The 23,900-nt window shown below is 44.5% G+C and overlaps 1 protein-coding gene across 3 annotated transcripts in view; it reads left to right on the forward strand.

Annotated features, from left to right (window-relative positions):
* Positions 1–23,900, forward strand: part of rfx7a (regulatory factor X7a) — a 77,503-nt gene that overhangs the window by 7,803 nt on the left and 45,800 nt on the right. The gene's annotated exons all lie outside the window — the stretch shown is intronic.

Genomic DNA, 23,900 nt, shown 5'->3' on the forward strand with positions numbered 1-23,900 from the left:
CCCTTTCTCCGAGTCAATATCTCTCCCGGCAGTGTGGGGGCCCGTGCAATCGGAAAGCTCTGTACCTCCTTCCTGGCAACATTTTGGACCCGCATATACCTAAACATCTCCCCCTGCCTCAACCCATTTTTCTCCTCCAACTTCGCAAGCTGGCCTCCCAGAAACAAATCCTTTAGTACCCTACATCTCCTCTCCTCCCATCTCTGAAAATTCCCATCCACCTTCATGGTTCAAATCTATGATTATTCGAATCGACATTTCCCTTGACCCCGCCCACAACCTAAAGTGCTGGCGCAACTGCCTCCAGATCCTGAGCATAGTCACTACCACTGGACTCCCAGAGTATTTCCCTGGGGCCATCGGGAGCGGCGCTGCCCTCGACTCCGACCTGCATAGACTCTCCTCTATTCTAATCTACTGGGAGCCTCCTCCCAGCCCCCCACCTTCTCAGCATTCACTGCCGTAATAATACAGTAAATTCGGGAGACCCAACCCCCCTGCCGTCCTCTCTGCAACAGCACCTTCCTAATCCTGGCCCACCCCCCCTCACCTGGGGGCATGAAGATGTAACTAATCGCTATTTTAAAATTATACCCCTGTATTCACGCATGCCAACTGCTTTTCTAAACTTGTCATGCTGTAATTTCGTACTCCTGACATGGATACTGCAAAACCTTTGGGGTTGGGGGGGGGGGGGGGGGGAGAATTAACAATGTTGAAGTGGGAATTTACAATGCATAAAGTTGACAAGTGTGGCAGTATAAAAAATTGAATATTCGTTGTGTGCTAAAGTCCTTGGAAAATCAGTTTATGACTATTTTTCTTGCAGAAATACTTCCTGACCATTTGGATTGACCGCATCTGGGAGAAATGCTGGATGCAAGCATTTATTATGCTTTCATAATTCCTCATTCACATCTGTTTGCTGCTTGGTCCTATTTCAGCCACAAGGGCATTTGAATGTCTGTGTTGTGGAGTTTCAGTAGACCCTTCAATAATGCCTTGTGTATAAGATACTGGAATAGATGGGAGAAGCTTAACATAGAATATTTAACGCGCTCCATATTTATAATTAACATGGTGAAAATTTACATTCAAAAACATGAAGGAAAGCCCATAAGAGAGGACTGAATGAGAAGCCAAGGAGATGAAAGGGCAGAATTGTCATTGCTAATAAAGTAGATAAGAAGATGCACACCTCTGCACCTTAAGCTGAGGTTATATCTGTTGGGGCGTTTGCGCTTTCCCCGTTTGAACCATGGAAGCAGTTGTACCAGCCAACACCGTTTGGTTGTAATCAGCATCCTTACTCTAGCTGTGAAGACAGCTGCTTTTTTATGCAAAATAAATAATCATTACATGTGGCTATATAAACATATTAAATGTAGGTATGTAGCTTAAAATAACTAGGTTTCCTATTGCATGTATTATATCTGTGATGAGTGACAAAAATGTCCCCTTTGTCAATGACACCTGCCCTTGTCTCGGGTGCAAATCTTGAGCTAGCTGTTTTATTAATAGTCTACGTGTGACAATCTTTGAGTTGGATTTTGTAGCTGCCCTGTGGATGTATGATGATTCAACCCATGCCTGTCCTGTTTTCCCCCAACAGTTTCCATTTTATTGCACACCTCAAAACTCTCCTGACAATGGGATTCCCAAAACGTTGTTCCCGTATTAGCACATGACGCAAGTTCTATTCTTTGCCACATGCAATCACTGCTACATCACACATCTCTATTCAAAGAGAAAAACTGAACCAATTTGCAAACAGCATGTTTGGGTCCAATACAGAAGTAGAATGCTGTGGACGCTTGAAATCTGAAATAACAGCAGAAAATACTGGAAGTACTCGGGACTATCAGCATCAATGGAAGGCAAATGCAATAATGTTTCAGAATTCAAAATCTACTTCTGATGAAAAATCATCTACCTGAAATATTTCTCTTGATACTGCCAGACCGACTAAGTATTTCCAGTATTTTGTGTTTTTATTTTGGGTCTGGTAAGATAGACTTTATCTGACGAGTTGGCCTAAAATTGTATCCTTAAGACTCTGACCTGTATTACCACCATCAATACAAAAAAAGTTTCCTTGAAATGCATCCAGTGAAATTGCTTTTGTTTTTTAATCCTCATATAAAGTTTGAAAAATTTTCATGAAAGCTCGGCAATTCTTACCATTTTTTCTTCAAGATATGTTGAGTGGGTAATCTTGATCTGTTTATCCCAATTTAAAAGGATAAAAGTTGAAAATGCAAGAGGAAAAGTGGGGTACACATTAAACTTCCTGCTTGTCGGGATGAATATTTTTAATTTTTTTAAAATATAAATTTGGAGTACCCGATTCATTTTTTCCAATTAAGGGGCAATTTAGCGTGTTCAGTCCACCTACCTTGCACATCTTTGGGTTGTGGGGGCGAAGCCCACGCAAAACGTTGGGATGAATATTGATATGTAATGCCAGGAAAGGAATGAAGTATGTGGAATTGTTTTATAGTGTCACAGTCATCAAATGTGGTGCTGTATTGAACTCCAGTAAGTGCTTTTTAATTTTGCTGGTGTTTTACAAATTGTGACTAGCCTACCCTAAACAATGTTATTTTGAGAACGATGACATTTCATTTCATGTAAAGTTTTCATATGGTCACGTGAACTATGTAAATTACTTTTCGAATGTGGTCCAGAGAAACACTTGAAGTGTGACAGATGTGTAGTGGTGGGAGCAATTTTGACATAAACATCATACATTAGAACAATGTTAAACCTACTGGCTGTGTGATGATAAATTTTATTTACTTCATTTCACTGCTTGTTTTTCCAAAATATAATTCACATTTTTCTGTATTGAATCTCATTTGCCAACTTTTTCTTTTCTTTTCTCTTTTATTTGATTTTATAAATTTAGAGTACCCAATTATTTTTTCCAATTAAGGGGCAATTTAGCGTGGCCAATTCACCTACCCTGCACATCTTTGGGTTGTGGGGGTGAAACCCACGCAGACAGGGGAGAATGTGCAAACTCCACACGGACAGTGACCCAGGGCCGGGATTCGAACCCGGGTCCTCAGCGCCGTAGGCAGCAGTGCTAACCACTGTGCTGCCCTTTTTTATTTTCTTTTTTTAAATATAAATTTAGAGTACCCAATTCATTTTTGGCAATTTAGCGTGGCCAATCTACCTAGCCTGCACATCTTTGGATTGTGGGGGTGAAACCCACGCAGTCACGGGGAGAATGTGCAAACTCCACACGGACAGTGACCCAGAGCCGGGATCGAACCTGGGACCTCGGCGCCATGAGGCAACAGGGCTAACCTACTGCGCCACTGTGCTGCCCTTATTTGCCAACTTTTCTAATATGACTCCTGTGGGTTGGTGTAGTTTGCAGTGTCATGTGAATCAATATCAGCAATCTTTGGTACAAATTCCTCCGGTCTCATAGAGAACACTATCATCACATTCCACAAAGATGAAATACATCCATTTGGCCCTATAGTTTCTTGACTTCCAACTTTCACTCGGGGTTCTGACATTGGTTACTTGTTGCTGATTGGATATTTTTAGTTTGGGTATTTTGATGTTGGCAGAGCAAATTTGTCGTTTATGAAGAATGTAGCTTCCTTCAGAACCTAAGAAACAATTTTGTTCAATCCCTGTTGAATCTAACTGTAGAAAATGTGCTTTAAAAAAAAATAAAAATTCTGGATTTCTCTACACAATTTTGGCTGATAAGATCATTTACCTTTACAACATACAGATTCTGTACATGGTGGGTTAAAACCAGATTTGTGTCCATGTTTGACGTGAAAACCTTCACATTTGGTTTCACTTGTTCACAGGAAGTGGATGATGCTTTCAAGGCCACATCTCTCACTGCTTTGAGACTGCCTTGAATTGGAGTCCATGTCGTGAAGATGTCTCAATGATGGTGTTAGATAGGGAATTCCAGGGTTTTGACCCTATAATAATAAATGATACATATCCAGATCAGTAGAATGGCTTTTGTTATCGCGAAAATTAATATATTTAATGCTTGACAATTACTGAACATGTCAAAGTTGAACACAGATTCATGAGGCCATTTGACCCCCATTTGATGCAGTCTTTCATAGAAACCCATATCAGCACAATCATCATGTGTTATGTTATTGAACCTTTGCTTCTTGCTTTTGTTTCTATGATGATGATAAATTCATCCAACTATGACCAGCAACATAAAGGTATATCTTTTATGCCCGGTTTCAAGTATAGGGTAGCGTAGATAGTGCTGGTGGTTCATTGCTCTCGCCCGGCCATTGCGATTGTGCAAACTGTACAATATCTGATGTACTGAGAGGTAGGAATTTTTTTTTTTTTAATAAATGTTTTTAATGGGTTTTTTTTTTGAACAAGGTATAATTACCGTTATGTACACAGAATAAGAAACACACATATATATATACACACATATTTAGAGGAGAAGGGCACACCCCAACATTAAAAAAAAAATACAATAACATATGAAATGGAATAACTGGTGGGGTATTGTGCACCAGCTCGACAGCGGCATCTCTGTACATCTGTCAAAATTACCCACACCGCATAAGTAGGCGACTGCCTGGGGGGGGGGGGGGGGGGGGGGGGCAAGCACACCTTTGGGTGCCGGGGAGAAAATCACAATGTGCATTATTTGGCTGTGCTGTGTGTTGCTGTCGCCCGCCCTACCCGGACGGGTCTCGCTGCCGTCCCACGCTCGTCCTCGCTTGTGCCGCTCCTCCCGTCCTCCATCTCCAGTTTCCTCGTGGCTCCTGGAGATGTCATGCATGTTTTGGCATCCCGTGTCCTCCCTCCGGCTCCCGCTTCCCTGCCCCCCGCCGGCCCTCCTCTCCCGTTCCCCCCCTCCATGGTTCACCTCCCTCTCCCCAGGTTTAGCTCTCTTCCCCCCCCCCCCCCCCCCCCCCCCCGTTGTTCGCCCCTCCTTCCTCAGGTTTAGCCGTTCCTCTTTCTCCCCCCCCCCCCCCCCCCCAGTCCATCTCTCCCCTCCATGCCCCGACTCCCGACCATTTTCCCCTGATTCTTGGCCACCCGGCTATTCTTCCTCTTGTTCGTTGGCCGTAAACAGGTCCTGGAACAGTTGCATGAATGGCTCCCACGTTCTGTGGAAGCCGTCGTCTGACCCTCGGATGGCGAATTTGATTTTCTCCATTCCGAGAGGTCGGACAGCCAGTCTGCAGCTCTGGGTGGTGCTGCTGGCCGCCAGCCAAACAGGATTCTACGGCGGGCGATCAGGGAGGCAAAGGCAAGGGCGTCCGCCCTCCTCCCCAGAAATAGATCTGGCTGGTCTGAAACTCTGAAGACTGCCACTATCGGGCATGGCTCCACCCTCACCCCCACCACTTTGGACATAGCCTCGAAGAAGGCTGACCAGTACTTCACAAGTCTGGGGCAAGACCAGAACATGTGGGCATGGTTGGCCGGGCCTCTTTGGCACCGTTCACATCTGTCCTCCACATCCAGAAAGAACCTACTCATACGTGTTCTTGTTAAGTGGGCTCTATGTACCACTTTTAGTTGCGTCAGGCTGAGCCTTGCGCACGTGGCGGTGGAGTTGACCCTATGCAGTGCCTCGCTCCAGAGTCCCCACCCTATCTCAATCCCCAGGTCCTCCTCCCATTTCTTTCTTGTTGCGTCCAGTACAGTGTCGGCCCTTTCTACCAGTCAGTCATACATGTCGCTACAGTTCCCTTTATCTAGGATACTTGCGTCCAGTAGGTCTTCCAGTAGTGTCTGACGTGGCGGTTGTGGGTACGTCCTTGTCTCCTTTAGTAAGAAGTTTTTGAGCTGCAGATACCGTAGCTCGTTCCCCCTGGCTAGCCGAAATTTCTCTGTCAATTCGTCCAGTGTAGCGAACCTGCCGTCCGTGTATAGGTCCCTGACTGTCAGTGTCCCTCCGTCCTGCCTCCACCTTTTGAAGGTGGCGTCAGTCAGTGCTGGTGTGAACCTATGGTTGTTGCAGATGGGAGCCTTGTCTGACATTTTGGTCAGGCCAAATTGCTGCCGCAGTTGGTTCCAGGATTGGAGGGTGGCTGTCACCACTGGGCTGCTGGAGTGTTTTTTGGGTGGGGATGGGAGTGCTGCCGTGGCGAGGGCTCGGAGGGTGGTCCCCACGCAGGAGGCCTCCTCCGTGCGCACCCACTCGGCCTCTGGCTCCTGGATCCATCCCCTTACTCGCTCGGCTGTTGCCGCCCAGTTGGCTATTTGGATCCCCAGGTAGCGGAATTTGTGTCGGGCTTGTTTGAACGGCAGCCCCTTTAGTGCTGCCCCCCCCCCCTTGCGGGTGTACTGGGAAGATCTCGCTTTTGCTCATGTTGAGTTTGTAGCCCGAGAAGGCTCCAAACTCTTTCAGGAGCGCAATGATTCCGTCCATGCTGCTCTGTGGGTCCAAGATGTAGAGGAGCAGGTCATCTGCATAGAGTGAGACTCTGTGCTCTCTGCCTACTCTTCGGGTCCCCCTCCAATTTTTTGCTGCCCTGAGCGCGATTGCTAGCGGTTCGATTGCTAGTGCGAACAGCAGCGGTGACAGTGGGTATCCTTGTCTGGTCCAGCTGGAAGTATTGGGAGTTGGTATTGTTGGTCCGTACACTCGCCATGGGAGCGTTGTATAGGAGCTTTACCCAAGAGGTGAACCCTGTTCCAAGCCCGAACCGCTCCAGTACCTCTGAGGTATTTCCATTCGACTCGGTCGAAGGCCTTTTCTGCGTCCAGGGAGACGATCACCTCTTGAGTTCTCTCCCCGGAGGGGGTCATTATCACGTTCAGCAGGCGCCTGATGTTCGAGGTAAGCTGTCTACCTTTGACGAAGCCCGTCTGGTCCTCTCTGACCACCTCGGGTACACAGTCTTCTAGCCTTTTGGCTAGGATTTTGGCCAGTATTTTGGAGTCTGCGTTCAGAAGTGAGATGGGTCTGTATGACCCACATTCCATTAGGTCTTTGTCTTTCTTAGGTATCAGCGAGATTGAGGCCTGTGCTAACGTGGGTGGCAGTGTGCCCCTAGCTAGCGAGTCTGTAAACATCTCCTGCAGGTGCGGGGCCAGCGCTGTCGCAAAGTTTTTGTAGAAGTCCGCCGGGAATCCGTCCAGTCCCGGCGCCTCCCCCGTCTGCATGGAGCTAATGCTGTCCATGATCTGTCCCAGTGCTAGTGGTGCTTCCAGGTCCCGTTTTCTGCCCTCTCCCACGACTGGTATGTCCAGTCCATCCAGGAACCGGTTCATCCCAGCCTTCCCGTTGGGGGCTCTGAGGTGTACAGCTCTTGGTAGAAGGCCTTGAAGGTTTTGTTAATCCTCTCTGGTTCTGTTTCCAACGTGCCTCCGGTACCCCTGATTTGCGCAATTTCGAGAGGTAGGAAATTTAGTAGATTTTTCTAAATCGATTTGCTCTACCACGGTAGCATTGTGGATAGCGCAATTGCTTCACAGCTCCAGGGTCCCAGGTTCGATTCTGGCTTGGGTCACTGTCTGTGCGGAGTCTGCACATCCTCCCCGTGTGTGCGTGGGTTTCCTCCGGGTGCTCCGGTTTCCTCCCACAGTCCAAAGATGTGCAGGTTAGGTGGATTGGCCATGATAAATTGCCCTGAGCGTCCAAAATTGCCCTTAGTGTTGGGTGGGGTTACTGGGGTATGGGGATAGGGTGGAGGTGTTGACCTTGGGTAGGGTGCTCTTTCCAAGAGCCGGTGCAGACTCGATGGGCCGAATGGCCTCCTTCTGCACTGTAAATTCTATATATATAGATTTTAAATAAAGTAAAACTTAATGCTTTATTCTTTAAAAGATAAAAGATTGAGGAGTTGATTGTTACTTTGGTTTGAACATGTTTTCTGTGCACTGTAATACATTTCTAACCTATTACATTTCATATGGAAAGGGAGGAGAGAAATTGAAACAAAATGAAAGTAGTTCACATGCCTAACATAAATCAGATCCAAATGGACGATAGCATAGGTTAATGTCCTTTATAAACAATACATCCTTGTACTAACTGCATCTTGAAGAATGTGCACCTCAAAGGCTTTGTGCTGAAATTTCATCTAAGGTGACTTGTATTGTCATTTCTGGGAGTTGAGCCAGAGTTTGACTGGGGAGAGTGGTGAGAGACTCCCCAAGAGCAGGTAGTATGCTACTGCTTTGATTTATTGCCACATGATGTATCATTTTAGTTTACAAGAGCTCAAGTGGCTCATTTGGACCTCCTGGATGTTTTGTAAACTGAAACAATTATCTGAGAAAAGGGCAGTCCTGCAGCAGTCTTAATGCCTGTAAAGTGTACTGGCCAAGAATGGAGTTCTGTCTGTATAAGCATGCATAGCAAAACTGTTTCCTGGACACAAGAGTGATTTGCAGCGTGGTCGGATAAACAAGTTGCTGTTGGCTGCAAGTCAATACTGTAGTTACCATCATCATCTCTGATCAGCTGTCGGTCTGTTGTTTCACACGAGTAAACAAAGATTTAAAATGTTTACTCATTCACTGCTAATTGTTATCCTTGTCACATTTGTGGGGTAGCTTTTGCAGTTTCTTAAGTGTTGATACTCAATTTTTAGATCACTTGCTTATTGAGATGAGTCAATTTAGTAACACTGCTTTGACTAAAGCCTGGTTCCATTCTACTTCAAATTTGTTTCCGTTGCTTAATGTGCACTTTCTGGATTTAAGTATTTTATATTGTTTCCTGGTGCCAATTTCAGAATTTGAGTCTGCAAGAGGGCTTGTTATGGAAGGCACAAATTAATCATCAGGTGTTGCAGGAGGGGCACAGTGAGGATAGCAAAATGATGCTATTAGCTAAACATTCAAGCACCACACTGAACTCTTTGAGTTTAGCTTGCATTAGAAAAACAGTCAGATGTTTAAAAAATCATGTTGAAGCAATAGTTATCAGTCTGAGGGCTGTGTTACCGAAGAAAACAGTAACAGCCATAGTCAGTTCACGGGCTTAAGGCATCGACATTAAGCCATTTTATGCCCTTAGTCCAGCTCTTGGGTAAAGTATTTTTGCACCAGCTTTAATCGCCGCCTGTTGGGTCTCAACCTCATTGTTTCTCCATGTATTTTGCTCCTCTTCAATAAGGTGGTTTTGGCTTGTCCTTGAACATGAGATTGATAAGACCGCACCTGGAGTATTGTGCACAGTTTTGGTCCCCTTATTTGAGGAACAATGTAGTGGCATTGGAGGCAGTTCAGAGGAGGTTCACTAGATTGATTCCAGAAATTAGGGGTTTGTCGTATGAGGAGAGATTGAACATTTTAGGCCTATACTCTTTAGAGTTTAGAAGAATGAGGGGAGATCAAATCGGGGTATACAAGATGCTAAAAGGTATGGATAAAGTACTCCTGCTCCTAGGTCATGTGTTCTGGTTAGGAGATGCTCTGGCTGATTTTGCAATCCAGCTCTTGGTCTGTAGCATTGTAGGTAGCAGATCAGGAACATATCAGTCATGATAGAATGGCGGAGCAGACTCGATGGGCTGAATGGCCTAATTCTGCTCCTACATCTTATTAACTTAGAGGAGTGCTGGTCAGCATACTTTGCAATACTGTGCATCGACTGGCTCTTTGACTGACTCCTTCCACTGATGCAGCCCTGTGATGAGGGCTGAGCAGCCATAGGATGTATTCACAAAAAAATTGAGGTTATGGTGACTGTGCGCATGTACAAAACATTTTACAATTGAAAAATGCTGTTTATGAAGCTCATTGGGGAAAAAACAATCTTTCAGTAACAACTAGTGCAGCTTGATGCTGTGGTCATGTACGTGTGTTTGTAACAGGACAACTTGGCTACCATTTTATTGCAGCAGTCTACAATTCATGGTGACAAGATGGGCGCCTTCAATCCAGGTTATACCATTTTTGTAACAGGCTTAGTTACAAATTATAGAAAAATTTATTTTTCGCACTGATCTTTGCATTGATGAGCAAATCAACATGATATTGGGAAAAAATTGCAGCTGCTTATACTCTTTAGTTATATAGAACCATAGAATTCCTACAGTGAAGTAGGAGGCCTTTCGGCCCGTCGAGTCTGCACCGAACCTCTTAAAGAGTACCCTACCTAGGTCCCCTCCCCTGCCCTATCCCCATAACCTAACCTGTGTATCCTTGGACTGTGGGAGGAAACCGAAGGAAACCCACGCAGACGCGGGGAGAAAGTGCAAATTCTACATAGTCACCCAAGATCAGAGTTGAACCTGGGTCCCTGGCGCTGTGAGACAGCTAACTACTGTGACATTGTGCCATCTCATATGTAATTAATCTGTGAGCAATGTTTTAGTGATCTGAAATTTTAAAATTCACTCTTGTTGAGATTACAATTAATTGGATGCTAATTTGATTGCTGCCAACCAATTAGGAGGGAGGACCGAGCTTCCCAAATCTATTTTATTTCTCAATTTTAAGACATGGGTGTTACTGACGAGGTCAATCTTTGAGAATGTGGGCAATGAGCAGCTTTCTTGAACCATTACTGTCTATGCTTTGAAGGTACTCCCACAGTAGTGTTTGGTTGGAATTTCCTGACTTTTTGACCAGTGACAAATATGTCAATATATCTCCAAGTCTGGATATTGGGTGACTTTGAGAACTTTTAAAAATAGTTTACGGGTTGTGGTTGCCACTAGCTAGGCCAGCATTTATTGCCCATCACTAATTGCCTTTGAGAAGGTGATGGCATTGTCATTCACCTCATTTCTCCTTATAAGTGGTAGAGGTCAGAGGGAGATGTTATCGACGAAGCCTGGGTTAGTTGTTGGAGTGCATCTTGTAGATGCTACACGCTGCTGATATGGTGTGCTGATGGTGAAGGGAGTGAAAGTTGGAATGTGGTGGATGAGGTGGCAACAAAGTGGGCTGCTTTGATCAGAATGGTGTAGAGCTTGTGTGTTTTTGGAACTGCACTCATCCAGGCAAATGAAGGATATTCCATTACACTGGGCTTGTGCCTTGCAGATGGTGGCAAGGTTTGGTGGAACCAGGAGGTGAGTTACTCATCACAAAGTATCCAATCTCTGGCCTGCTTTTGTAGGCCACAGTATTTATGTGGCTGGTTCAGTTAAATTTCTGATTCTTTGTGATCCCCTGGGCGCTGATCGTGTGGGATTCATTCGGCAGTGATATTTGTTGTTGAACATCAAGTGGAAGCGGTTCTAAAAACTCTTTTGCTAGAGGTGGTCATTTCTTGGCACTAGTATGACACATGTTATCAGCCCAGGTCTGAATGGTCTTGCATGCAATCAAAGGCTGGTTTATTATCTGAAGAGTCCTGAATAGTACTGAACACTCTGCAATCATCAGCAAACTTCCCCCACTTCTGACCTTGTGATTGAGGGGTGGTCATTGATAAGCAACAGAATGGGATGGCTCTCCAACTATTTCCCTTTGTACTGTGACTGCAGCCATAGAGAGCTTCCCTCCTAATTCCCATTGATTTTAATTTTATTAAGGTCCCTTGATAAAGGCTTGATTAAATGCTGCTTTGAGGTCAAGGGCAATCACTATTATCTCACCACTGGTATTCAGCCTCTTTTATTTTTGGACCAAGGCTGTTATGAGGTCTGGCATTGCATGGGCCTTGCAAAACCCAAACTCAGCAATGCTGAGCAAGTTATTGGTATGTGTTTACCAAAAGACACTGTGGGCAACACTTTCCTTTACTGATTGAGACTAGATTTATAGGATGGTTATTAACCAGATAGGGTTTGTTCTATTTTTTGTGAACAGGATGAATCACAGTTGTTAATAGTACAGATGGGGGTCATTCGGTCCATTGTGTCTGTGCCGATTCTCTGAATGAGCAAGTCATCTTGTGCCTTGCCAGTGTTGTATCTGTACTGGTGCAGCTTGACTAGAAGCATGGCTAGTTATGCAGCAGCTGTCTTCAGTACTATAGCTGGTGTGCTGTTGCTGTATTCAGGCCATTGCGTTCAGGCCTTTCTTGTCATCACATAGAATTGATCGAATTGGCTGAAGACTGGCTTCTCGGAATGTAGATCATCAAATCTGCAGTTCTGGCCGAAGGTGGCTGCAACTACTTCAGCCTTGCTTTTGTATTTGCATGCTGGGCTGAGTGTGGATGTTCTTGGAACCTCCTCTGCTTGTTGTTTAATTTTTTACCGCCATTTTAATAACGGATGAGACAGGACTACAGAGCTTTTGTCTGTTGGTTGAGCAATCATTTAGTTATGTCTTCTGCATACTGCTTATGCTGTTTAACATGGATCTTGTCTTGTGTTATAGCTGCACCAGGGTGGTGCTTTGTTTTTACATGTGCGTGATGCTGCTCCGAGCATGCTCTTTGCGACAACTCATTGAATCAGATTTACCTGCTGCTTTGATAATGCTGGAGTGAAGGATATGCTGGACCTGACTTTACTGACTTCAATGGAATATAATTCTGCTGATGGCTTTTTCCTATGATGCCCAGTTTTGGACTGTACAATCGACTCTTCAACTATACCATTTGGCTTAATCAAGTACCCTAGTCTGGACTTTTTTGTGTAATTTTATTTTATTTTATATTGCAATCAACTTCATTTTCTATTGCTTTGTCATTCTGTACACCAAGTTGGGACCAAAACAAAGCGATGTTGTAGTTTTGGTCTTTGCAGTTTGCAAATTATGATTTTTTTAAAAAATGACCTCAGCATGTCTCAAGTGTCCTGCAGCCGATTGCATATAATAAGCTCCCACAAACACCGATGAAACAAATACTGGATCACCTGGTTTAGGTATTAGTTGAGGGCTAAATGTTACCCGAATAATGGAAGAACTTCCCTGCCATTTGAATAATATTACAGGCCCTTTATGTCCACCTCGAGGGCCTTGATTTAATGTCTTGCCAAAAAGAATCACGTATGATGTTGTAGATCATGTATCAGCCAATATATTGTTTTAAGTATCTGGAATAGGGCTTGAAACCAAACCATTTGATTCAGAGTTGAGTGCTGCCACTGAGCCAAGGGTGATTTTTTTTGAGGGTGCTGTGAGCTTGACTTAGTTGACAGCACTGTCACCTCTGTGTTCAAAGAGTATAGTTTGAAGTCTCATTTCAGATTGGAACATGATGCAGCGCAAATGGAGTGATGCCTTACTGGGGGCATCTTTAGAAGCAAGTCACTGCCCGTGGCTAGATGTGGAAGATCCTACAGCACTGTTCAAAGAGGAGCAGCTTTCTGGTCAATATACCAGACAGATTATTTTCTCTGCCACCAAGGGTGGGAAGAGGTATAATGTTTTCATCCTTGTTAGTCTATTTGTCCATAAACAATGTATCTCAAATGCTAATTGATGGATTTCAACAAAACCTGGTGCACTGATAGGGCATGGTCTGAGGAAGAAATGGTTAGTTTTGGCAAAAATGTGAATCTGGATCCTGGAATATTTTAAAGGAACATTAACATTGAGAGATGAGGTGAATTTTTAAAAAAATATGTTGCGGGTAGTTTTATTTAGATTGATTTAGAATGTTGTGGATTGTCTCAGCTGCTGTGGTGGAATTTGTCACAGCTGTCAGCAGAATTTGTCACAGCTCTGAGCAGAATTTTCAGAGCAGGTTGTTGGATGTGGTTCTTACTGGAAGCCTCTTTGGTGCACTGGAACCTATTAATTATTTTTTTTCCAGCTTTGTAGTTGTGGAATATGAAAAAGGCAGCAAAAATCCATGAGTAAGGGCAGTGTATTTGTAACAATGCTGAGTTAACACAGCGTGGCAGTGGTATGCGCTCTACTCTGCTCTCCATGTCCTCTACAGTGGTCCATTCATTTACACGTATTATTTGTGGGATCTTGTGATGAGTTAAATGCCACGTTTGGCTACATAGTGACATTTGCAGCACTACAGAAGTAATCCATTAGTTGTAATGCACTGTTGGATATCCTGAGGATGTAAAAGGCACTGCATAAATGAACGCTAATTTGTTCTTTGAAGGCCTTTATTCCATCATGAAAATAGCACAGTTCTTATTTGTGTAGGTGTTTAGTATCTTGCACAATGACTGTAACATCCTGCAGAACAGACATTTGCATATTCAGGCTACATTCCTTATTAGCCCATTAATCAGATAGAATTACATGTGGCTGGAGTATGGCTCAAATCTGTACTGACTAATGCGATGTAGAAGTGAAGAGTTTAGTTGTCAGTAAACCATCTTAGTCATCATCTCCTCCTTTGTCCTACTCGCCATTACAGCCATCACTCTTTCTCACATGGTAATTTCCCTGGTATGGCTCACATCTCTGCTCACTTAAGTCCATGAGACACAGACTTGATAGAATCTGGTGAAACCATTTATTATCAGATCCATTGAGGAGAGAGCTCGACTCGGTGGTAGTGAAGAAATAGTGATATGGTTCCAAGTCCGATTGTGTGTGGCTTGGAGGGGATCTTTCAGGTGGTATTCATGTGTCTGCTGCCCTTGTCCTTTGAGGTGATAAGAGTTTTCAAGAATGGTTTCTTGATGCATTCCTGCAGTGCATCCTGCATATAATACACCCTCCTGCCATGTGCATTTGTGAAGGAGGGAATAAATTAATGTTGAAGTTGGTGGAAGGGGTGTCAGTCAAATGGACTACTTTGGCCTGGATGGGGTCATGTTTCTTGAGTGTTTTTGGAGCTGCACCCACCCAGGTAAGTGGAGAGTATTCCATCACACTCCTGACATGTGCCTTGTCAAAATGGGCAGGCTTTGGGTCTTGCCACAGAATTCCCAGTCTCTAACCTTCACTTATGGCATCACTATTTATATGGTTGGTCCAGAATGTTGATAGTGGGGGATTCATTGATAGTAGTGCCGTTGAATGTCAAGGGAGATAGTTAGATTCTCAAATTGGAGATGGCCATTGCCAGACACCAAGTGGCAAGTAAGATTTACCCCACACATCAGACCAGGCCTGAATGTTGTCCAGGACATGCTGCACATGGACTTGGACTGCTTCAATATTTGAGGAATTGTAAATGGTATTGAACACTGTACAATCATCGAACATCCTCACTTATGTTAAAGGGAAGATCTTTGATGCAGCAATTGAAAATGGTTGGGCCTAGGACACTACCCTGAGGAATTCCGACTGATGTACTGGGGGTGAAACGATTGCCCTCCAACAACTGCAACCATCTTCCTTTGCATTAGGTGTGACACTAACCAGTGGAGAGTTTTCTCCCTGATTCCCATTGACTTCAGTTTTGTTAGGGCTCCCTGATACCACAACCAGTCAATGACTTGATGTCAAGGGCAGTTGATGTCATCTCCCCTAATGAGTTCAGCTCTGTGAGGCCCAACTGTCATCTGCGAAACTGCTCAGTTTTCTGTGATGATTGTGGAACGTAAAGATAATTCTGGCTTCTTTTCTGTATTCCAGACTCTTAAACCTATTTTCTCTGTCTCCCCCACCTGTAGCTCACGAGTATGAAGAGCTCATGGACTGTTTTGTCACAAACCTTGAGATTATCTGTTCAGCTGCTTCTACTGCTTCCCTCACTTTCCCTTCCTTGCCTGGTTCACACTTACTCTAAGGGTTCCCCCTTGTCCTATCTTTACACTTGCAACTTTCTGCAGTTTCTCTCCTATAAATTGTCAGCTAGGGCTCAGTTGGTGGTACACTCAGCTCAGAATCAGAAGGTTATGGTTTCAATTCCCATTCCAGGACATGAGCACAAAAATTAAGACCAGATACGCCAGTGTAACACTGAGGGAGTTTTTGCATGTGATGTTTAACGTGAGGCCCTGACTCCCTGCTCAGGTGGATATAAAAGATCCCATTTTGAAGAAGAACAGGGGAGCTGTGTGTAGTAAAGAAAAATATCTGGTCATTATCACATTGCTGCTTGTGGGAATTTGCTGTGTGCAGATTGGCTGCTGCTTTTCTGACATGTCCACCCGAGTTGATGCTACGATCAAGAAAGCACAAGAGCACCTATACTTCCTCGGGAAACTTAAGGACATTCGGCACATCCACATTGACTCTTACCAATTTTTACAGATGCACCATAGAAAGCATCCTATCTGGCTGCATCACAACTGGTATGGCAACTGCTCAGCCCAAGACCGTAGAAACTACAGAAAGTCATAAACACAGCCCAGTACATCACGTGAACCCGCCTCCAACCTATTGATTCTGTCTACGCCTCCCGCTGCCTTGGGAAAGCGGGCAACATAATCAAAGACCCCCCCCCCCCCCCCCCCCCCCCAAAAGGTTATTCTCTCTTCCAAACTCTTCCATCAGGCAGGAGATACAAAAGTCCGAGAACGCATAGTTTTTTTTTTAATAAACAATTTTATTGAGGTAGTTTTTGGCTTTATAAACAGTTACAGACATCATCAGAAAGGAAGCAAAAAAGGCAAAAATGTGCAAACATCCACGTTCTTTCAATACTTCCACCGTAACATATTGCACAAGCCCGCTCCCCTCCCACCGGTACTACCCGCCATATTTTCCCTCCTACTCTACTCTAAAACCCCCCCCCCCCCCCCCCCCCTGCTGACGCTCACTCTCCCGCAAAGAAGTCAATAAATGGTTGCCACCTCCGGGTGAACCCCTGCACAGAACCCCTCAAGGCGAACTTGATTTTTTCCATCCCCAGGAAACTCGACATGTCCGCAAGCCACCACTCCGTCTTCGGGGGCTTTGAGTCCCTCCACGCCAATAGTATTCGTCGCCGGGCTATCAGGGAAGCAAAGGCCAGCACATCGGCCTCTTTCTCCCCCTGGACGCCCGGGTCTTCCGAAACCCCAAAAATTGCCACCCCTGGGCTCATCACCACCCTTGTTTTTAGCACCTGGGACATGACCCCCGCAAATCCCTCCCAGTACCCCCTCAGCTCAGGGCATGCCCAAAACATGTGAACATGGTTCGCTGGTCCTCCCGCACACCTAGCGCATTTGTCCTCTATCCCGAAAAATTTGCTCATCCGAGCCACCGTCATATGGGCCCGGTGAACGACCTTAAATTGGATCAGCCCGAGCCTAGCACATGTCGCGGTCGAGTTTACCCTACTCAGGGCCTCTGCCCACAGCCCATCCTCCATTTCCCCGCCTAGCTCCTCCTCCCATTTAAGTTTCAGTTCCTCTGTCTGGGACCCTTCCTCCCTCATGAGCACCTTATAAATACCCGAGACTCTACCCTCCCCTTCATCCCTCCCAGAGACTATTCTGTCTAGGATCCCCATTGGCGGGAGGCGCGGGAAAGATGGGACCTGTCTACGAACAAAGTCCCGCAACTGTAGGTATCTAAAATCATTTCCCCTTACCACCCCAAATTTCTCCTCCAAGCTCCTCAAACTCGCGAAGCTCCCTTCCAGGAACATATCACCCACCCTTCCCGCCCCTGCTCGCCGCCATACTCGGAACCCCCCATCCATACTGCCGGGGGCAAACCGATGGTTGTCGCAGATTGGCGCCCAGACAGACGCCCCCATCTCCCCCACATGCCTCCTCCACTGGCCCCATATCCGCAGGGTCGCCACCACTACCGGGCTGGTGGTGTACTTGGCCGGCGGCAGCGGTAGAGGAGCCGTGACCAGGGCTTCCAAACTGGAGCCCCTGCACGAAGCCGCCTCCACCCGCTCCCAAATAGACCCCGTACCCACCATCCACTTCCTTATCATAGCGATGTTGGCCGCCCAGTAATAATTAACCAGACTCGGCAAAGCCAGCCCTCCCTCGCTGCGGTTCCTCTCCAACATCGCCTTCTTTACCCGCGGAGACTTTCCCGCCCAGACAAAGCTCATGATCAGCCCGTTAACTCTTTTGAAGAAGGACTGTGGGATAAAGATCGGGAGGCACTGAAAAATAAACAAAAATCGAGGGAGGATTGTCATCTTTACAGTCTGCACCCTCCCTGCCAGCGACAGCGGGAGTGCATCCCATCTCCGAAACTCTCCCTTCATTTGCTCCACCACCCTGGCCAAATTTAACTTATGCAGCCTGCCCCAGTCTCGTGCCACCTGGATTCCCAAATACCGGAAATTTTCCTCACGAGAACGCATACTTAACAGATTCAAAAACAGCTTCTTCCTAGTTGTTGCCAGACTCCTGAATGACCCTCTTAGGATTGAACTGATCTCACCATGCATCTTCTGTACTGAGCAGTACTACACTCTGATGCTTCACCTGGTGTCTAAGTCTATATATTTACATTGTGTATTTATCGTATGTCCTATGTTTTTCATGTACGCAGGACAATACTTTTCGCTGTACCTCCGTGCACGTGACAATAAACCCAAATCCAATACTCCTTCAACTCTCTCCAACATTTTCCAGCTGAGTGGACTGCGCTCTCTGGTTTCTTTCTTATCTGTCCATTCGTAACTAGAAAATCACCTGCAATGGCTTCTTTCCTAGTCTCACACCTTTACCTCTGGTGTCCTCCAATGATTTATAAAACAGAAAAAAATATAATCAGGAGGAGGCCATTTCGCCCTTCAAGCCCACTCTGCCATGCATTATGATCATAGCTGATCATCCAACTCAATAGCCTAATCCTGCTTTCTCTAAATCCTTTAATCCCCTGCACCCTAAGTGCTATATCTAACTGCTTCTTGAAACCATACAATGTTTTGGACTCAACTACTTCCTGTGGTAACGAATTGCACAGGCTCACCACTCTCTGGGTAAAGGAATTACTCCTCATCTCTATCCTAAATGGTTACCCCATGTATTCAGACTGTTCCCCCTGGTTCTGGATAAACCCACCATCGGGAACTTCCTTCTTGCATCTGTCCTGTCAAGTCCTGTTAGAATTTTTTAGGTTCCTATGAGATCCCCCCTCATTCTTCTGAACTCCAGCGAATACAATCCTAACCGATTCAATCTCTCCTCGTGCGTCAGTCCTGCCATCCCAGGAATCAGTCTGGTAAATCTTTGCTGCACTCCCTCTATAACTAGAACACCCTTCCTTGGATAAGGAGACCAAAACTGCACACAATATTTCAGGTGTGGCCTCATCAAGGCCCTGTATAATTGCAGCAAGACATCCCTGCTCCTGTACTCGAATCCTCTTGCAATGAAGGTCAACTTACCATTTGCCTTCTTTACCGCCTGCTGCACCTGCATGCTTGCCTTCAGTGACTTGTGTACGAGGACACCCAGGTCTGGTTGCACATTCCCCTCTCCTAATTTATGGCCATTCAGATAATAGGCTGCCTTCTTGTTTTTGCTCCCAAAGTGGATGACCTTGCATTTATCCAAATTATACTGCATCTGCCATTCATTTGCCCATTCACTCAACTTGCCCAAATCATACTGAAGGATCTCTGCAACTCCTCACAGCTCACCCTCCCACCCTACTTGGTGTAATCTGCAAATTTGGAGATACGGCACTTTGTTTCCTCATCTTCTTTTAAATTTAGAGTACCCAATTATTTTTTCCCAATTTAACCTGGGAAAATTAACACTGTCCAAAACTTAGCTGCTCAATGTGTCCTGACTCACACCCAGTCCTCTTCTCCCAACCCCTCAATGCATGCTCTTCATCCTTGTTTTCAAATTTACCCATAGCCTGCCCTTGCCCCTCTGTAATCTCTGCTAGCCCAAAACCTTCAGATATTTGTGTTCCTCCTATTCTAGATTCTTGAGCATCTCTGATTTTAATTGTTTCATCATTGACAGCCATGCCTTCAGCTGCCAAAGAGCTGAGCTCTGGACTTTCCTCCTTAAACTTCTGCTTCCTTCTGCCTCTCTTTTCTCCTTTATGCCACTCTTTTGAACCTAGAGGGTTCAGAGGGGCAACTTGGAGATTGGGGGAGACCCCTTCATAATGGCGTCAGTCAGCCATGTGGGAAGTGACATAAAAACGACTGATGCAGTGCTCGACGACATTGCAGCACCCATTGACTTTGTGACATTAAAACACAACCAGGTTAAAAAAGCAATGTTAAACAAGGATTTCAATGTATCCCATGAAGGTTATTGGACACCAAATAGTTACAAAATGTATAATTTTATTGAGATATTCCAATAATTTGAAGCTTTCAGTTTAGTAGGCCATTTGTATCTATCTCCACATAGTAATGTCATTCTTGACTTTAAATGCTTATTCTGCTTCCCCCAAGGTGTATTAATTTTCACCGTACTCGCTTCCAGTGGCAAACCATTTCATATTTTAACAATCCTTTGAGGAAATAATTTATTTCTCGCTCTCTGTTTTCAACTTGTCAATCCCTTGATACTGACTTGTGTTTAGTTTGTTCTAGTGTGAGTGACCCTAATGAGGCTATATTTATTGTCCATTGCTAGTTGTGCTGAGAAGGGAATGGAGTCTGCAGGTGAACTTGACCCTGGGAAGTCCTTGCATGACAGTGCACCCAAAGTATAGTTGTGTCTGGAAATTCATGACATTGGAATCTGGTAAAAGGCTCTAATTAGGCCAAGTAGTTCATATAAGTTTATAAACTGTTATAACAAATAATGATGTGGAGATGCTGGGGTGGCACAGTAAGAAGTCTTACAACACCAGACAGACGGAGAGAGTGGATTGAATTGGAAGAGGATGTGCTGGCTCAGAGCTAGGTGAGTGTCTGCACCTCTCCAGATATTCAGCAATTTATATAGATTGCATTTATATAGCACCAGAGAAACAAAACAAGATTGTGAGGCACAGATAGAGTGGCTGGGCAGGCATTCTTTCCCAGGGTGGAGGGGTCAGTCACCAGGGGGCATAGGTTTAAGGTCCTTGTGGCAAAGTTTAGAGGAGATGTGTGAGGCAGGTTTTTTACACAGAGGGTGGTAAGTGCCTGGAACGCGTTGCCAGGGGAGGTTGTGGAAGCAAATACATTAACGGCATTCAAAAGACATCTTGACAAACACCAGGTTAAAGTCCAACAGGTTTGTTTCGAATCACTAGCTTTCGAAGCGCAGCTCCTTCCTCAGGTGAACAAAACATGTTTATATTGTAATGTACAGAACAAATCACACTTTGTCAGGGCTAAATGTTGACAGCTGTTTGTTGCTTAGAAGCTATGCATCTCAGTATAATTTCAAAGGATTTTTTTTGTAAGTTAGAAAAGTCAATTTGAATTGTAGTGTCCTTCCCCCCCCCCCCCCCCCCCCCCCCGAAAGAAAACATTGAGCCATCTGATGATACAGAATGTCAATCTGCAGATCAGTCAGATACTCTATATGGGTAAGGATAAAAGCAAGTTGTGGAGGGGGACAAGGGAGACGATCAGAAATGCTATCACCCATAGCCTGCTGGTCTGTCAGTGCACCAGTGAAGCAGCTGAGAACTAAGTCTCATTAATAAATGAAAAATATGTTTTTTTTTAAAGTTGCTCGTTGTGATGGGGATTTCACTGGTAATGCCAGCATTTATTTGCCATCCCTAATTCCCTTGATATTTTATCACTGTTCATTTGTCTTGTAATTGTGATTATTCCTATATTATGTTAGACTGCTATGTGCATCTTTTTATAATTACTTGCTTTCAGTATAAACATTAACGAGCAGTGAAAACCTGAAAATTTTATATTGTCTTCTGCAATGTTTAACTGGAACAAGTTTTCATTAATTATTAGTCTGATTCCTTATCGTAACACTCTGATAACACTCTTTCCCTTAACACTCTTTCTGAGGCAGTGATTTTTATTGGAATATATTCCCACTAAAAATGATAAGCCCCCTTCCAAATTCATAGAAATACAGTGCAGAAGGAGGCCATTCAGCCCATCGAGTCTGCACCGGCTCTTGGAAAGAGCACACTACCCAAGGTCAACACCTCCCCCTATCCCAATAACCCAGTAACCCCACCCAACACTAAGGGCAATTTTGTACACTGAGGGCAATTTAGCATGGCCAATCCACCTAACCTGCACATCTTTGGACTGTGGGAGGAAACCGGAGCACCCGGAGGAAACCCACGCAGACACGGGGAGGATGTGCAGACTCCGCACAGACAGTGACCCAAGCCGGAATCGAACCTGGGTCCCTGGAGCTGTGAAGCCATTGTGCTATCCACAATGCTACCGCGCTGCCCCTAATGGTCATTCTTTATTTGTGAATTTTGCTATTGTGTCGGCAGACTAACTCAATAGACATTGGTCAGTTATGGGTTGAGAGGTAAATATAGGGATCAGCTAAGTGCCGTTTCTTGGTTGTACGGGGGAATCAGATTTACATCATGTAAATGATTTGGATGAAGAAATAAGCAGTTATACATTCAAATTTACAGATGACATTAATTAGGTTGTATAATACATTGCGTAGTTGGGAGCAGAAAGTTACAAACTGACATAAGACTAAAAGAGCCAAACTATGGTAGATAGAATTCAGTATGGGGAGTGTGAGGTTATCTATCCATTTGGACATGAGGAAGACAAATATTAATAGAAGCTAGGATACACAAATCACTAAAAGCTAGTTCACAGATACAAAAAGTAATGATGTTTGATGGAGTTTAGCCTTTATCTCAAGGGGATTAAAATACAAAAGTGAGAAAGTGATATTTCAGTTGTACGGGACCCTTGCAGACCCTATCTGTTGTACAACATACAGTTTTTGTGCACAAAATGTCAGGAAATAAATGGTGGCCCTGGAGATACAGTTCAGATTACAACTGAAACTTAAAAGAGTTAAATTGAGGCCAATTGCATGAGTTTGTCTTGTACTCTTGAGTTTAGAAAATTGAATGGCGATCTAATTGAGGTTTTAAAAGTGATAAATTAATTTAATTGGTTATATATATATATATATAGAAATCAAGGTGTAGGGTTACAGGAAATAGGCAGGAGAATTGCACCAAGTCATAATGTTCATTTGGGGAGCCCGTGCAGACACAATCCTGTGATTTCCTCTGATTTTCTTTGGAATCCAGAACAAGTATTATCAGTTTATGCATGCACTTTTTCCCCATGGGAGTTTGTGAATAGCAACAAGTGGATTTTCTGCCCCACCTTGATCAATGCTTTCCAACTAAGATAAGCTAACTCGAAAATTGAGCCTGGGACATTCTTGATGTAGTTACATTGGGATGTATTGTGATGTCCATGACTGTTACTAAATCAGGTGTCCTCAGAATGGCAATACAGTTTTGCCTCACTTTTACAAACCATGCTGTGGACAATTTCGATTCTGAACGACTTTCAAGGCCTGTGAAACTTCCTCTGTGCTTAGTTTTTGTATAGGCTGAAGAGGTGGCAACCAGGGACATTGATTGACTTGTGGAGGGGGTTGGGTTAGAGGGGTTTCAGATAATGGCCTTAAGTTTTGGTAGGATTCAGTTAGAGAGACTTAATGCCTCATCCACATCACTGATTGGGGTGGAGGTCAGGCTGTAGACCAAAGTACCCAGCCATTGCTCCGAAATGCACCCTTGCAGTGAAGGCTCAGAATCGCACACAGCTATGTGGGGTTACTGAGTTACGAGGATAGGTTGGAAGTGTGGGCTTAAGTGGGGTGCTCTTTCCATGGGCCTTCTGCTGCACTGTACATTCTGCAATTCTAACTGCCTGCAGAAACCCAAGATTCCTATTGTATCAAATAGGCATGTTACAGATTTGGAACTGGTCAGATTTATTGTGATGTGTATTTTTGTTGGGGAAGAGGGGAGGTGTTGGGGAGAGATTGAAGAGCTGGAATTTCAGCCCTGAGAACAAAACCCTTTACTTTTCCATTTGAGGACCATGCCACAGAACGTAAAATATAATGTATTTTCTATGATTCATTGTGTTCTGCTACTTGGGCATTCCATGCACCTGCGAGCTGTTTATAAGAAAACAATTAATTAATATGATTTTGACCAATGTAATCTCAGTACTGCGGGCAAATTGTGATGTGGGTTGAAAGGATTCCAGGAGAGTTGGAAGCATATTTGCAAAGCTATAACTCACTCGAGAACATCTGAAAGAAAAATAAGATTTAAGATATCATTGTATTGGCTGT

Source organism: Scyliorhinus canicula, chromosome 12 (assembly GCF_902713615.1).
Source record: "Scyliorhinus canicula chromosome 12, sScyCan1.1, whole genome shotgun sequence".
Lineage (NCBI taxonomy): Eukaryota > Metazoa > Chordata > Chondrichthyes > Carcharhiniformes > Scyliorhinidae > Scyliorhinus > Scyliorhinus canicula.